Raw genomic sequence first — 16,694 nt, forward strand, 5'->3', positions numbered from 1 at the left:
TATTGTACTGTTTCTAATATACTTCAGGCGGTATACACAGTATACAGTGATGTGGACCCATAGTGCAGTTGCTCATACTTTTCTGTTGGTCAATACAGTACACCCATAGTTATTTTTAAACTTCTGTTAGTGTACACAGTACCGTGCACCCCAGTGCAGTTGCTACTACTTTCCTGGTGGTGTACACAATACATACAGTGCACCCATAGTTGTTGTTAAACTTCTGTTGGTGTACACAGTAACGTGCACCCTTAGTGCAGTTGCTACTACTTTCCTGGTGGTGTACACAATACATACAGTGTAGCCATAGTTGTTATTATACTTCTGTTGGTGTACACAGTACCATGCACCCATAGTGCAGTTGCTACTACTTTCCTGGTGGTGTACACAATACATACAGTGCACCCATAGTTGTTGTTAAACTTCTGTTGGTGTACACAGTACCGTGCACCCCTAGTGCAGTTGCTACTACTTTCCTAGTGGTGTACACAATACATACAGTGCACCCATAGTTGTTATTAAACTTCTGTTGATGTACACAGTACCGTGCACCCCTAGTACAGTTGCTACTACTTTCCTGGTGGTGTACACAGTACACAATACAGTGTAGTGTTTTTTTGCTAAACAAAATTTGCAGCATGTTCAGAAGGCCACTAAGGAGAGGCTGACGCTCACAGGCCACTAAAGGAGGGCAAGCAGGCTCTGTGTCTACAGTCGACAGTGCTGGTCGTGGACACGGTGCATCCTCAGCATGTGGCCGTGGGGCACGCTTGTCCTTGTTTCCTGCAGCTGGCGTGTTATTGAGCCACAACATGCAGAAGAGTTGGTGGAATGGATAACAAAGCCCTCCCCATCCTCTTCATCCTCTGTCACCCAGGCTCAGAGTAGTTTGCCTGCCAATGCAGTTGCCAAAGTGGCCTATTCCATCAGCTCCATGTCATCAGTCACTCCTTCTTAGCCCCACTATCATGCACGGAGGAGTCCCCCGAACTATTCAACCACAGTGTCGGGTACATGCTACAGGAGGATGCGCAGCGATTTGAAGGCTCTGATGATGGTACCCAGGTTGAGGAAGGGAGTAAGCCTAGAGAGAGAGGGTGCCCAAGAAGGTCAAGAAACTGGCAGTCATGTTCCCCCAGCTGCAGCATACTGCCAATTTTGCTAAAGTGACGAGGAGGGAGGATATGCTAAGGTTACATACTCAACTTGGGTGCCTGATAGAAGGGAGGAGGAGGAGGCACATCTCCAATGAGGTAGGATGCCCTCCAGGGGACAGGTTGACCTGTTGCCGCCCGCCCACCGTCATATGACGGCGGAGCGGTGCGGCTCTTGTTCTGGGCCGCCGTCATATGACGGCGGCTGGTTTACACAGGGCATGCGCGCGATCGCGGGCGCGCAGCCCTACTCTGTCGGTATCGCCGTGTCCCCGGGACACAGCGCGTCACCGACAGGGGTGAACAGCCATTGGGCATGGCTGTTCACCATGTGATCGGCCGCGATTACGTCACGGCCGATCACGTAGGGTATTCCCGCTGTAGACCGCGCATGGGAGCGCGCAGCGCGATTACGTCGGTGGCGGCGTGTTCCCAGGAACACTGCTCGTCACCAACAAGGGTAAACAGCCAATGGCTGGTGGCTGTTTACCACGTGATCGGCTGTGATCCATTCACAGCCGATCACTAACTGTAAACATAGACCGGTTACTAGCTGTCACCGGCTCTTCTCTGCTCACACACCGTTTCCAGTGTGAGGAGAGAAGAGCCAGGAGCAGTGAGTGACCGATCTATGTGTGTTCTGTAGTGTACTGCACCAACACCACAAAGAGAACCTGTCACATTGCCCCCCCCCCAATTACAGCTGTCACCCAACAGTCACCACATCAGTACTTATAAAAGTGAACCTGTCACCCATCAGTGCCCACAAAGTGCACCTGTCACCCGTCAGAGCCCACTAAGTGCACCTGTCACCCGTCAGTGCCCACTAAATGCACCTGTCACCCGTCAGTGCCCACTAAGTGCACCTGTCACCCGTCAGTGCCCACAAAGTGCACCTGTCACCGTCAGAGACTGCCGTCAGCGGTGCACCTGTCACCCATCAGTGACCGCCATCAGTGACCGTCGTCAGTGACCCATCCGTGACCCTCATCTGTCACCTATCAGTCCAATAAAGTGCACCAGTCACCATCAGAGACTGCCATCAGTGACTGTCAACCGCTACCTGTCACCTGTCACCCACCAGTGACCGTCGCATGTCACCGATCACCTGTCGCCCATCAGTGACCGTCACCTGTCACCGATCACCTGTCACCCATCAGTGACCGTCACCTGTCACCCATCAGTGACCGTCACCTGTCACCCATCACCTGTCGCCCATCAGTAACCGTAATTTTTCACCTGTCACACAGCCCATCAGAAAAAATGTCCAATAGATTTTATACAAGTGAGGAGGCGTTCCAGATCCTCTCCATGACTGATGAGAGCAGCGGGGAGCTCTCATCAGATTCAAATGCCAATTCCTATGAATCAAATTCAGCATTTGAACCGATCGAAAGTAGTGGATCGGCAAACGATTCAGAGGAAGAATGGATCCCTCCTAAAAGAGCACGGCGCTCTGGAAACCAGGCAGCCACCAGCAATATACCCCAGGATCAAATTCCCAGTACTAGCGCTGCTGCCAGCGATAGACCCCAAAACCAAAGGCCCAGTCCTAGATCTGCCGCCAGTGAAAGGCCACAAGAAATGCCCAGTACTAGCACTTCCGCAGCATCACGCCCAAATGCCAGCACAGGAACTTCAACTACCAGCACTGGAGTGCCACGTCCCCCAAGAGCCAGGGCCGCTACATATCTCCCAGAAGGTCTTGCCAATCCAACATGGCTACCTTCTGACTCAGGATCAGCAAGAATTCCCCCTTTCACGGCACAGCCAGGTGTGCAGGCCAATACCCAAAATTTTTCTGCAATTGATTGTTTTAATTTATTTTTGCCCAACACTTTACTGCAACTCATCGTGGACCAGACCAATTTATATGCCCAGCAGCATATTGCCAACAACCCCCAATCTTCTTACGCCCGTCCATTCGAGTGGAAGGATTTGACTCTGGAGGAGTTCAAAATGTTTATGGGCCTCACCATAAACATGGGGCTTACAAAAAAAATGAAGGACATGCCTATTGGTCCACCCACCCCATTCACCACATGCCCATTTACTCTTCTGTAATGCCCAGGTCCCGATACGAAATGATAATGCGCTTCCTTCATTTTAATGACAACACCCAGTGCCCTCCCCGCAATCATCCAAATTACGATCAATTATATAAACTTTGCCCACTCATTTAATTTCTTTTCCCAATGATTTGCAGAACTCTATGTCCCCGATAAGCATATATGTGTAGATGAGTCCCTGGTACCCTTTTCTGGCCGGCTAGGAATAAAACAATACATTCCTAGCAAAAGGGCCAAATACGGAGTGAAATTTTATAAGCTTTGCGAGAGAGTCACGGGATATCTGTATGCGTTCCACATATACGAAGGAAGAGATTCCCAGCTCCAGCCCCCTGAGTGCCCGGCCTACATGGGCACAACTGGTAAAATTGTATGGGACCTGGCCTACCCACTGCTGAAGAAAGGTTACCACATATACCTGGATAACTTTTATACCAGCCTGCCCCTTTTCAAACACCTATATCTCGCACAAACCCTGGCCTGTGGAACCTCCAGAAAGAATAGAAAGGGCTTCCCACAAGCCATAGTAAACAAGAAATTGCGAAGGGGAGAAAGAACAACTCTGAGATGCAACGAAGTGCTGGCCTTGAGGTGGAAGGATACCAGGAATGTGTACATGATGTCCACTATCCATGACGACACTACTGTTGAAATTCAGAGAAGACGAAGTCCCATTGTAAAGCCAAAATGTGTACAAGATTACAATCTGTACATGGGGGGGTGGATTTCAACGACCAAATGCTTCAGCCCTATTTAGCAATAAGGAGGTCCCGTTTCTGGTACAAGAAAGTAGCACTCTATTTAATTCATTTGGCCATTTATAATGCCTACATAATTTACACCAAATCCACCAAAAGCCCTGCCCACTTCCTAAAATTCATTGAAGAAGTTGTCACGTCCCTCATGTACCATCAAAGACCCCCCCCAGAAAACCTTCGCTCTGATGCTGTAAGCTGACTGCATGAACGCCACTTCCCGGACCACATTCCCCCATCTGAAGCAGGCCGAAGACGCCAAAAAAGATGTCGAGTATGCAGCAGTAAAGGATTTCGAAGAGATACCAGCTACCATTGTTCCCAGTGTCCCCTTGAACCCGGTCTTTGCATTGGTGAATGCTTCAGACTATATCACACATCCCTTAAATATTAGCCCATGTTCTTAACCACTTCCCCATTTTCATGATCTGTGCTGACCATTTCCCATGCTTCCTCAAATAACCATTCCACTGCCTTCTATGTGAACTGACCCTGGCCTGTTTTTTGACTATGCCTCTGCCAACCGTTTGGACTGCTTACATGTGAACCGACCCTGGCCTGTTTTACCAACTACGCTTCTGCCTACTGTTTGGACTGCTTTCATGTGAACTGACCCTGGCCTGTTTTACCAACTATGCTTCTGCCTAATGTTTGGACTGCTTACATGTGAACTGACCATGGCCTGTTTTACCAACTACGCTTCTTCCTACCACTTCGACTGCTTGCACATCATCTGACCCTGGCCTGTTTTATGGACTTTGCTTTTTGCCTACCGCTTGGACTGATCTGTTGCCCTGCTACTGTAGGACACAGGGGTCTCACATGTGAGGGGCTCCAGAAATGTTTTTCCGGATGGAGAAAACAATTTTTTTTGTTGTCTCCGGGTTTCGTAATTTCTGGATTAGGGTCTGGAGTCCGGGGGCTTCATAGAGATTTGAGTGGGTCGAAGCCTCTACCCCTGTGCCCCTGTGCACAGGTCTTACCTGATTGCGGCCCTCAGCCAGCCGCTGACTTACTGCCGCCATCCCCCTGCCTGCAGCATAAACTGACCACACCTCTGCCTGCTACCTGGACTATGGAAATAATTAGCTGTAGCAAGACGCAGTATCTTTATGAAGGGCTGGAGAGCGGTACAATAATGAGTGCAGGGAGGTAACGGTGTACCAGGACCAATATTATGTTGGCTGTCTGTGCCGGGACAATTTCTATGGACAAATGCTTTGGCTGTGCTGACGATATCCTTGTGCTGACTATAGACAATATTCCTGCCTGCTGCCTGGATAATTACTATTGTTGCTAAGCACATCCCTGCCTGCTGCCTGCTGCCTGCACCAATTCTCTCCTCTGGGGACACTACTAAAACCACAGGTAATACTTTTTTTTACCCTTTCCTCAATAGAATTTATTTTGGAGTGTAATTTTTGGTATGTAAATGCAATGTGTTAGAAATATAAGGGCCTTCAAAAATAATAGGTTGTCAGGAAATTAGATGTGTAATTTATGCTTGTAGAATGCTTGAAGGTGCTACTTCAATTGTGGGCCTCTGTATGTGGTCAGGCTGTGTAAAAGTCTGACACATGTGGTATCGCCATACTCAGGAGGAGTAGCAGAATGTATTTTGGGGTGTCATTTTTGCTATGTACATGCTATGTGTTGAAAATATCTTAAAAATGGACAACTTTGTGGAAAAAAAATGCGTTTTCATTTTTTTTCCACATTTTCCAAAAACTTCTGGAAAAAAATGAACCGTTCAAAAGACTTATTATGCCTCATAGATTATACATTGGGGTGTCTGCTTTCCAAAATGGGGTCATTTTGTGGGCGTTTTTATGCTCCTAGAATGCCTGAAGGTGCTACTTCTCTGGCGGGCCTCTGTATGTGGCCAGGCTGTGTAAAAGTCTCACACATGTGGTATCGCCATACTCAGGAGGAGTAGCAGAATGTATTTTGGGGTGTCATTTTTGCTATGTACATGCTATGCGTTAGAAATATCTTAAAAATGGACAACTTTGTGGAAAAAAAATGCGTTTTCATTTTTTTTCCACATTTTCCAAAAACTTCTGGAAAAAAATGAACCGTTCAAAAGACTCATTATGCCTCATAGATTATACATTGGGGTGTCTGCTTTCCATAATGGAGTCATTTTGTGGGCGTTTCCATTGTCCTGGGGCTCCAGGGCCTTCAAAACTGTAATAGGTGGTTGAGAAATGAGATGTGTAATTTATGCTTGTAGAACGCCTGAAGGTGCTACTTGCCTGGCGGGCCTCTATGTGTGGCCAGGCTGTGTAAAAGTCTCACACATGTGGTATCGCAGTACTCAGGAGGAGTAGCAGAATGTATTTTGGAGTGTCATTTTTTATATGTACATGCAATGTGTTGGAAATATCTTAAAAATGTACAACTTTGTGGAGAAAAAAATGCGTTTTCATTTTTTTTCCACATTTTCCAAAAACTTCTGGAAAAAAATGAACCTTTCAAAACACTCATTATGCCTCATAGATTATACGTTGGGGTGTCTGCTTTCCAAAATGGGGTCATTTTGTGGGTATTTGTACTTTCCTGGCTTGTTAGTGTCTCATGAAATTAGATAAGTCTTCAGTACATCAGGTGTGATCAGGTGTGATCAGGTGTGATCAATTTTCAATGATTTGCACCATAGCTTGTAGACTCTATAACTTTCACAAAAACCAAATAATATACACTAATTAGGGTTATTTTTACCAAAGATATGTAGTCGTGTAAATTTTGGCCAAAATTTATGAAGAAATATTGCTAATTTGCAAAATTTTATGACAGAAACAAAGAAAAAGGCATTTTGTCACCAAATTTTCAGTCTTTTTTTATTTATAGCACAAAAAATAAAAAACCCACTAGTGGTTAAATACCACCAAAAGAAAGCTCTATTCGTGTGAAAAAAAGGACGCAAATTTCATTTGGGTACAGTGTTGCATGACTGAGTAATTGTCATTCAAAGTGTGAGAGCGCTGAAAGCTGAAAATTGGTCTGGGCAGGAAGGGGGTGAAAGTGCCCTGTAGGCAAGTGGTTAAGGGCAGCAACCCTATCACAGAGCTAAGCAGGTGCAGGGTGCTGCTGACTCCCCGCATATTTTGAAAAGTTATTTGGTGTGGGCTGTTTGCAACCGTTGCTGTTTGCAACATATGTCTGAAGTGGCCAAAACAGCAGCCGCTTGGGCACCACATGCTTGACCAGACATATGATGACTTCCTATGGCAACAGCACTTAAAAGACCCACATCAAAGAACAAGGCGGACCTCTCCTTGCTCCTCATCAGCTGGGATCTCCAACCCCACTAACCCTCCAGTCCTCTCAGAAACCTGCACTGAGAGGAATGAAGGCATAGAAATAGGTATCCCAAGTACTTGCGGCCAATCTGCTAGCAGTACACCAACATCAGATTTTAGCAGGCAAATTTCCCTACCCCAGTTGCTAAACCGTCGAAAGAAATTCGGTCCCAGCCATCCACATGCTCAGCGAATGAATACTAGCTTGGCCAAATTGCTAGCACTGCAACTGCTGCCTTTTCAGCTGGTAGACTCTGCCCCCATTCCCTGTGGAATGTGTGGTACCTCAGTGGCAGGTTCCCAAATGCCATTTCTTTTCACGGAAGACCATTCCAACTCTCTACCAGCATGTGGAAAGCAATGTCTTGGCCTCGTTGGACAGGGCGGTCAGCAGTAAGGTGCATATTACTGCTGACTCATGGTCCAGCAGGCATGGACAGGGAAGTTAATTTTTTTTCACTGGGCACTGGGTAACTGTCAGACTTTCACGTACCTGACTGACAAACCCGATATAGCAGGGGGAGGCCTCCTGTACGTATCTGGTTCCCAGCCCCAGATAGAGCAAACAGAAGGCACGGGAGCGCAGAATGGTATGAGAGCCTGGCGGGTGACTTGTGAAGCTGAGGCCCAAGATCCTGGTGCAAGCAGATGGGAGGTACTTGGCAGGCTGTAGCACAGTTTCACTGGTGCAGAGCAGGAGCAGGGCAGGCAGGTCCGGTCACAAGCAGAGTTGGCAGCAGGCGGTCAGCACAGTACAGAGGAGCAGGCAGATTCAAAGTCCAGGTCACAGGCAGGGTTGGCAGCAGGCGGTCAGCACGGTACAAGGGATCAGGCAGGTTCAAAGTCAAAGGCAAACCGGGGTCAGATGCAGGCGGATAGCAAGGGAGAATCCAATAGACAAGCCGGGTCACAGGGAGATCAGACGTTCAGGCAGGTAAACAGGAAGTACAGGAACAGGAAGCTGAAGATCGGACAGCACCGAGCACAATGCACCAGCAGAATAAATAGGGCGATTGGCGCCAAACACCGTGCGCGCACGCGTGCCCGCGCACGCCTGCACGCACCCACACAACGGCGCGTCTGGGCATGCCAGCGCGAGCCACCACGAGCCAGTGTGAAGCGGCGCACACTAGAGTGCCCAACGACAATCCTGCTCTGGGATCCTCTCTGACAGTGCCCCCTCCTTAAGGGCAGCCTCCGGATGCCTAGCTGGGGGCCAGTCTATCCGCGTGGGTATTCCGAAAATCTCTTAAGAGTTCTTCAGCGTGCAGGTTGTTTTCCGGTTCCCAAGAATTATCTTCTGGTCCATACCCCTTCCACTTGATTAGGTACTGGACTTGGTTGTGTCTCTTCCTGCAGTCCAGGATTGCTTCCACCTCAAACTCTTCCTCATTATTGATAATTACGGATTCAGGCGGGCCAGTATTATGACCTGGGAAGGAATTGGGAGTAACAGGTTTAAGCAAGGACACGTGGACGTCCGGATGGACCTTCAGAGTATTGGGTAAGTCAAGCTCATAGGTCACATCATTGATCTTCCTCTTGACCGAAAAGGGACCCATGAACTTGTGACCCAACTTCCTCGAGGGGCAAGTCATTTTTAAGTTAACAGTAGACAGCCAGACCTGGTTGCTGTTGTAATATGTTCACCGATTTATGTGGGACATTATATTATTATATGTATGTACACATACAGCACAATATTAACCAGACCTAGAATTCAGTTGACAATGGTCGATTTGTCCAATTCGACTCAATTTTAATATAACAGCTGATGTCCCTTTGACATGTTTATCTTATGCAAGTCTACCTAGGTGTGAGGTATTGCCTGTTAACCTAATTGAACATTTCAAAGGGTGTTCTGGTGGTATCTGTTAATCTAATCTAATTACACATATCTAAGGGTACTTGTTGATGTTGATATGCGGGAGTGCAAATTGGGGCGGTTTATGACTGCAGCTGTTCACGGCTGGGGGTTGTTGTCTGTCTGAAAGACTAAAGTATATCAAAGGCCTGAATGGAGACAGCCAATCAAATTGCTCAGCCATTCAATGTCTAGTGTATATAACAACATGGTGTTCAGTCTATAGTCAATATCGTCTGTCTGTGTATGACTAAGAAGGCACAAATCTAGGAACATGGGACCCGGAATAATATATTCTGTCGGATTTTTTGTCATCTGTGGACTTTGGACTTTGTTCTGTGTTGGAAGTCAATAAAGTACATCTCTCTGGAAGAATTGGGTTGCTGCGGAAGAGTACTTATTAATTATCATACCCATGATACTACTATACTACTACACATACTATATCACTACATTGGTGCCGTTCAAGTGACCAGAAGAGCATTTTCGGACTTAGTAACAGAAGTCGGTGGTGATAACAATCCTGTAAGGTGGACAGAAGTCTGATGAAGAACCAAAAGCTGTGCTGTGACTCTAATGTCTGGTTGTGACATAAGAGAGTCTGATCTACAAAGTTAAACAAGTTGGGAACCCTAGAATTATTCTCTGGAGACTGGAAACAACAACAAAAAAGGACTGTGTCGTGTACCAGAAGACCTGAACTGGAAGCTGAAGGAGTAACTAATGCGGTGAGTAAAATATTTCCTTTTTTAAAAAAAATTATTAGTAATATAGTCAAAATTCTTACTCAGTGTGAAGCTAGTGTCAGTTCTGATAAAGTTAACAGATGGGTATTAAAATGTATTAAGCGCCATGGCGGTCCTTATGAAATTCCAGAAAAATGTAAGCAGACGTGGACGATGATGAAGGAATTTTTAGAGAAAAATGTTTTTGATAGCAAAATTTCAGAAAGTAAAAGAAAAGGTTGTACTATACAGGGCTTATTATCTTGCTGTTTAACAATGGAAAGTTCTTTAAATGGTAAGGTTGAGGAAATTACCCAGTTACAGAATGCAGTTGATAATAGCAACAATGTTTGTGAGAGGTTACAAAACCAATCAGACACCGAGACAGTAAATTTAAAATTGCATGCAGTTACCATTGGGGGAGCTTTGCTTGAGAAATCTAAACGTTGTGATGAATTATCAGAGTAAAATGAGAGGAATGCAGATATGCATCAAATCTTGGATTCCGCAATCTGCAGCAAAATACAAACACAAACTTTCTATCAAATGAAACAGAACTTCATATTAAATCTGATGATTCATTACCAGCTGCCCCCACTGTGACCACTACAGTTTATAACAATAATAATAATACAGGTGAAGTTCAGCTTGTAATGAAGCCTTTGAAACCAAAAGAATTAGACGCAATTCTTAAAGAAATAGGAATGGTTCCATACCATGATTTAAACAGATTTTTAAAATGGTTTTGTGACGTGCAGCAGGTCAGAGATATGTACAATCTCAACCCATCTGACTTAGAAAGAGTCATACAACATTCTATAGGAAGTGGTCTTTGGATGAGAATTAAACAGATCTGTATTCAGCCTCTGAGGACAAGGGACATATTACTGGAATTATTATGTGTTTTGTATGGTGTACGTTCTGATGTTACTATTCATGGGAAGATCCAACAGATGCAAAATGAATCTCCATATGAATTGTCACACAGGATAGCAACTATTATGGAATTATTGGTCGGTAATAATCTTGCATTTGAGCATGGTGGCTTGATACATATGAGTATGTTTCTAGATGCGTTGCATGAAGATATCAAACAAAATATTTTATTAGTTACCCCAAATCCTCATGAATTAAAAGACATATTGTTGAGAGCAGACCATTTATGGAGAAAGTCAAATGAGCAGGCTGTCAAAATTGATTTAGCCACATTGTTTAGGACAAATACTAAACATAAAGATCAGAAGATAATATTCTATGATAATAGCCAGAGAGGAGACACCGGGTCAAATATAGGTGATATTAATATGAAAAACAGAGCTGAACAAAATAATAATAAGAAAAGGTCCAAGACTTGGATACCGTTTTCTCAGTTAAAACAAAATATGACCACCTGAAAATTGAGTATGACAAGATGAGAGGGGAACGTGATAAATTATTACAGCAGTTGAAGGGGGTACAGGGTGTCATAAATGCAGAAGATGTACATTCTCCAGATCTGTTTTTGAATGACACTTCTCTAGCAGTGGGGGTGAATTAGCTTCAAACTGTAAACGTGTAAATAGTGCTTTGTTTTAAATTCAAACAACGTTTAAGGACCTTGCTAATGAGTTTTGTTGGAGAGTCTTTTTGTTTTTCAGATATTGTCTGGAGATACTTGCTTGCATGTGAATAGCAGAAGCACAGTCTGAAATTGCTGGCTAGTGGGGGAGAATTATGGGGGAAATGCTGAATAGACAACAATGAATTATAAAGAATTCATGGACTCTCTCAATATTCAAGCAATGGACCTTTTTTTTCTTTTTTCTTCAACACCCTAATTTTTAATTTTTCTCCCTTTTTTTTTGCTTTTCATTTTTTATTTTGTTTGTTTTATTTCTTGAACTTTATCTTAATAAACTATAACAATACCCTGTGGTCATGGAGAGATGTCCATAAATCCAAAATATTATTCTGCTTATGCCACTGCACTTACAAGGAAAAGGGGCACATCATTTCACAATCCACACATTCTGCTTTGGATTTCAAAAATCAAAATAAATAAAAACAAAAGGACCAACAATCCTTGTGTATGATGGACCAGAGAGCATCAAAAACTATAAAACAACTGACTGCAGGTGGCATCTTTTCTAACAGGGTGTGTGGATTTGATGTGATGGGTCTGTTGAATTTAAATTGTATTGATTATAACTCTTACATCATGGACCGCACATCAAGTTATTATCAAAAACCTTAAAATTTCATTTTGGTAGAAAAACTTCTTATGTATCCCATCCATCTTGGCTTTGTTAAATATTATGGCAGCTTTATTCCAAATAACAACCTCATCTTACTCTTTTTTTTTCTCTCAATAAGGGCTTATTGTATAAATGTAAAATTACAAAATTGTTATCTTAATCTAAACTAATCCCATTCATTACAAATTTCCCAATTAACCTGGATTTCATTTCCAACCAAAGGTTGTCTAAACCAGTTTCAATAAAATTGTTAAACTCATATTAGAAATGAATACTCATTATTACTTAATTTTACTTAATTTACCTTTTTTAAGTGCACTGTTTCCACTATCAAAGGATATTCAATATGTGTAATACACGGTTAAATGTAACCTTTATTTTACCATGTTTGGAAAACAGATTAAAAAAATAATTGTGATCACATTGTTTATCATTAGATTTGTTAACCCGGAACATTTTGTTATAAATGTTTTGTCTAAAAAAATGGAATTGGCATGGTGTCCTTCCAGCTTATCACTGACCTCTCATCCCAGCCACATTCTTTCAGGAGAGCACAAAGGAGGGGGTCACATCTGCGTACATGACACACACAAGCGATAGAACTAAAGGTCCCAGCATTCACACACATACACAAATATCTCTTAAATCGCTTACATTTTTCCCATTTGTACACAACACATGCATATCATTCTCTCACTTTCTTTTAACTCTTTAATATTTCCCTGCTTAAATTCTGCTTTCCTTAATTTGTTCAGATATCCTTTATATCTAGATTCTATGATCAGACAGGCAGCCACAGTGCTCATACCATCTTCCCTCTCTGACAACATATAAAGTATTCTGTTTTAACTCTCATTACTCTGTTTCTTGACTTTACTAGTTGTAATGCCTGACCCCAAATTCATCCCACAACTTAACATGAAAATGTCTCTTTCTGTCTAGTGTTAATTGTCACCCTTGATCCATCCTGCTCACATAGATAGCTGTTTCTCTAGCTGTTTACTCTGCATGATTCTTAGTCCCTGTGGACCTTGGTGGTAACCCAGTTACCCATTGTGGATCCCTGTCCACTTTAACCATTAATCTAGGAGCTCAGTATAGGTGGAACTGCACCTCTGGTTCAATTATAGCGATCCGCTTGCGCTGGGCATTTTTGAGGGTCTCTTACCATTCATTCCCTTACTTAATTTAATGCCCATAATGACTGGCCGGTCTTCTCTATGTGTGCCTATACCCTGTTGCCTCTAAACTACTTTATCTAGCAGATGTACTACATATACCTGTGAACAGCACTATTCTTCCCTTTCTTATCTATAACACTCGATGGACAGTAGACAGTGATAACATAACATATAACCACCAATCAATACAGTTCGATTAAGGGGAGTAAAATGGGTACCCTTTGTTCCGAAAATGCCCTACCGATCAAGGAAGTCTGATAACTCAAATGTAAGAAAAAGGATCACATCAGCCGGCTGATTATCAGAAATTCCCGGATCGTCTCAAGCTCCTCGTTTCGGATTCTCAGGGTCACCTGTAAAGCCCCTCCTAGGCAAAGCTCACCACGTGAGTTGGACATTTTGATGATAGGCAACTCCTATCCTCATATTGATTAGTGGTTCCAAATTAATAATAACTACTGCAGTAGGGAACAGATACAAAAGATATGCTCAGCATCTTTCCAAATAACTGTTCTCTTTATTATGATGCAATTGAAGGTTTTTATACACATGATTACGTAGGTATCACATTAATATTACAATTGTACGTTTATGGTAACAAGGGGCATTACATAGGCAGGCTAATTCTAATCAGGACTCAAAAGAATGTAAAGACGTACTAAAAACATTATTAGTGCCATGTGCACAGTGAGGGCAGTGTGCAATACATACAAAATAGAATACAATTATTTACAGAACTTACAAGATTCCATTACAACAGTAAGATACAATTCCTATGATTTTGGGAAGAGAATATATTATCAATAATTATATGGTCAGTATCTCACCACTGTTTGAAGGTAAGGATGTATAATCGATTTGTCCTAGCAGCAATGTCCAACGAGATGGAGAGTGGTTGCTTATTACCACATTTGTGTACGTCCAGAGGGTGTATGTCAGCATGTGGGTCTTTTATCTACCCAACAAGGACAGGTAAATATCTTTGGTTTCTGCTTCCCAATGAGTTGATTGTCTGAAGAACCAGTTTCTCTCTATTCTTGTCTTAAGTGGTTTCAAGAGGAGAACAAAATAGGTAATTATCTTTTGTTTTTGTGAAAAGGGCACTATTGTTCAGGTGACTTTGTTTCGACATAATGTTTGTATATTGGTCAACCTTTTCTGTTGGGGGGGAGAACGCTCTCCTGGAATGACGACTCCTTGGCTGAGTGTTTCATGAAATGAAACGGAGGGGAGGGGGGTTTCACCATTCCTATGCCTCATCTGCCCACATTACCACAATTTTAATTCTTCACTTTGTCCACACCACCTCTCTTTACTCCCATCCGGTACATATACCCACACTATCTATCCTTTATTTTTATTATTATTTAATAGTAACAATTTCCCTATTCATTCTCCTCTACTCCATTTATTTTCCCCACAATAATATACTATAATTAATATGCATCAGCATATATCTCTATGCCATCCTCCTTGCACTATGTGCATAGCAGTGACCAGTCACACAAACCCCCCCCCCCCTTCCTTTCGTTTCCCTCTTCCTCCCACTTATGTGCATAGTCACATTTGTTTCTACTTGCTGCATGCTTAAATCCAGGTTATCTTAGTTTTTTAGCCTGTGATCGTTTCCTAATATGTTTTTTAATGTGTCGTTATTTTGTTTTTATTTATGTCATAATTCTGTAAGTTATCTAATACATCGTTGCCCCTTCCATATTCTGTGGGTTTGGTCTGATGTGATGTATCCAATCACGGTGCATCCTATATACTAGCCACTCCCCTCCCTTTATATCCCACTCGACCATGTCCCTGTCAATCAGCTTTGAAGAAAGAGCACGGTCGTCATGTCATTCACGGCCTGTACACTCAGGAAACGTGTCGCATCCCAGTGACGTCATCTCCCTTCGCCTGGATACCAGCTTGCACTTCAAGCCTCGTGTTGATGTACATTCCACTGCGGCCAACCGAGTTCCATCTAGTGGTGTACGAGAAGAAAGCACAGCCTACATCCACAGGATAACAAGGGACTGACTCCACTGATGACATCCCCGTTGTTTGGGACGATACAATGCCTGTTTTTAACTGCTAAAATGTGAGTTGCCATTTCACCATTTTATATTAAAATCTGTACAAAATCTGCACCCAGAGGTGCCTCTTCTTCCTCTTTTGTTTTCTCAATGTACTGGGAACATGGTTTCTGTTCCCCCTGGATGGCTGCCATGAGCGTGGATGATCTCCCCTCTTAAACCCCCCATTTTCTTCCTTCCCCTTCCTACTTATATTATTATTCCGTTTGACCCATGGGCTTCCTCTAATACAATCATACAGATTGTGGACTTGGGATTTCATTGTGTGAATATATTATGCCTACATAGCACATTTACTAAACATTTAAGGGATATAGATTGTTTTAGTTCTTGCGGCTTCTACTTGTATAACTTCCTCCGCTTCTTCCTCCGGCCTTTTCCATCTTCCTCTGGCTCCGGTTTTTCTCCTCCGCCGCTACCCCCACCACGACCAGCTATGAAAACGAACCTCCTCCGACGCTGTGGCCAGCTGATCTGTCCGCTTCCATAGCGCACATTTCATATATGACTATGGGGCGTGGCCATCAGATGACATCATCAGGAGACCCCGCCCCCTTGTGACATCACGGACACATCATGCCCCATGTGGTAAAGTCACAATAGGCAGGGTCTCGGCGTCACATCATCCACCCCATCGCAGCATTTCAGGAGGTTCGTTTTTTGAATGTTCAGTGGGAGAGGCGGAGGAGAAAGACCAGAGGACAGACCAGGGGAATAAGAAGCCAGAGGAAGATGGAGAAGACCGGAGGAAGAAGTGGGGAAAGAAGAAGACATTTTTAATAAAGGAATTGTCAAAAACCGGCTGTCATGAACAGGTGTAACTAGAACCGTGTGATCTGTGACAGAGGACACCCAAACGTATATACGTGAAAATATAATAATTTATTAAAGAAAGTGAGTAATATAATACAACCAACTCCAATATGACACAGTGCAATAACCAACCACAGACAGAGACCCACAAATAACAACAGACAGATAATTGCAATAAATGGGAAATACCAGGATCATAAACAATAGCCAGGCCAGGGTCATACACAGCAGATCAGCAGATGGACAGGGGATGTTCCAGAGACATAAACGTAAGCCAGGCCAAGGTCATACACAGGGAGGTCAGCAGATGGGGTATGGAACACAGGACAGGGAGAGGATGGATGGGTCAGACTGCAGGCAGGGATGCAAGGTAACAGGTGGGACAGGATAGGGTCCGAGACAAGGAGACAGGATCAGGTTCAGGGCACAGGATCAGATCGCTAGCAGGTCAGGAGGCAATGAAGAAATCAAGGCAAACATGTGAATGTTTGCCGGGTATTTATAGGCCTG

General features: G+C 43.6%; 1 long non-coding RNA gene across 1 annotated transcript in view; it reads right to left on the reverse strand.

Annotated features, from left to right (window-relative positions):
- LOC141106475 (uncharacterized) overlaps positions 1-14,355 on the reverse strand; it is a 62,357-nt gene extending 48,002 nt beyond the window's left edge. The window contains exon 1 of the long non-coding RNA XR_012235720.1: positions 14,112-14,355. This is a non-coding gene — a long non-coding RNA (uncharacterized lncRNA). The remainder of the gene's footprint in view (positions 1-14,111) is intronic.
- Positions 14,356-16,694: the final 2,339 nt, after the last annotated feature.

Source organism: Aquarana catesbeiana, linkage group LG08 (assembly GCF_042186555.1).
Source record: "Aquarana catesbeiana isolate 2022-GZ linkage group LG08, ASM4218655v1, whole genome shotgun sequence".
NCBI classification, from domain to species: Eukaryota; Metazoa; Chordata; class Amphibia; order Anura; family Ranidae; genus Aquarana; species Aquarana catesbeiana.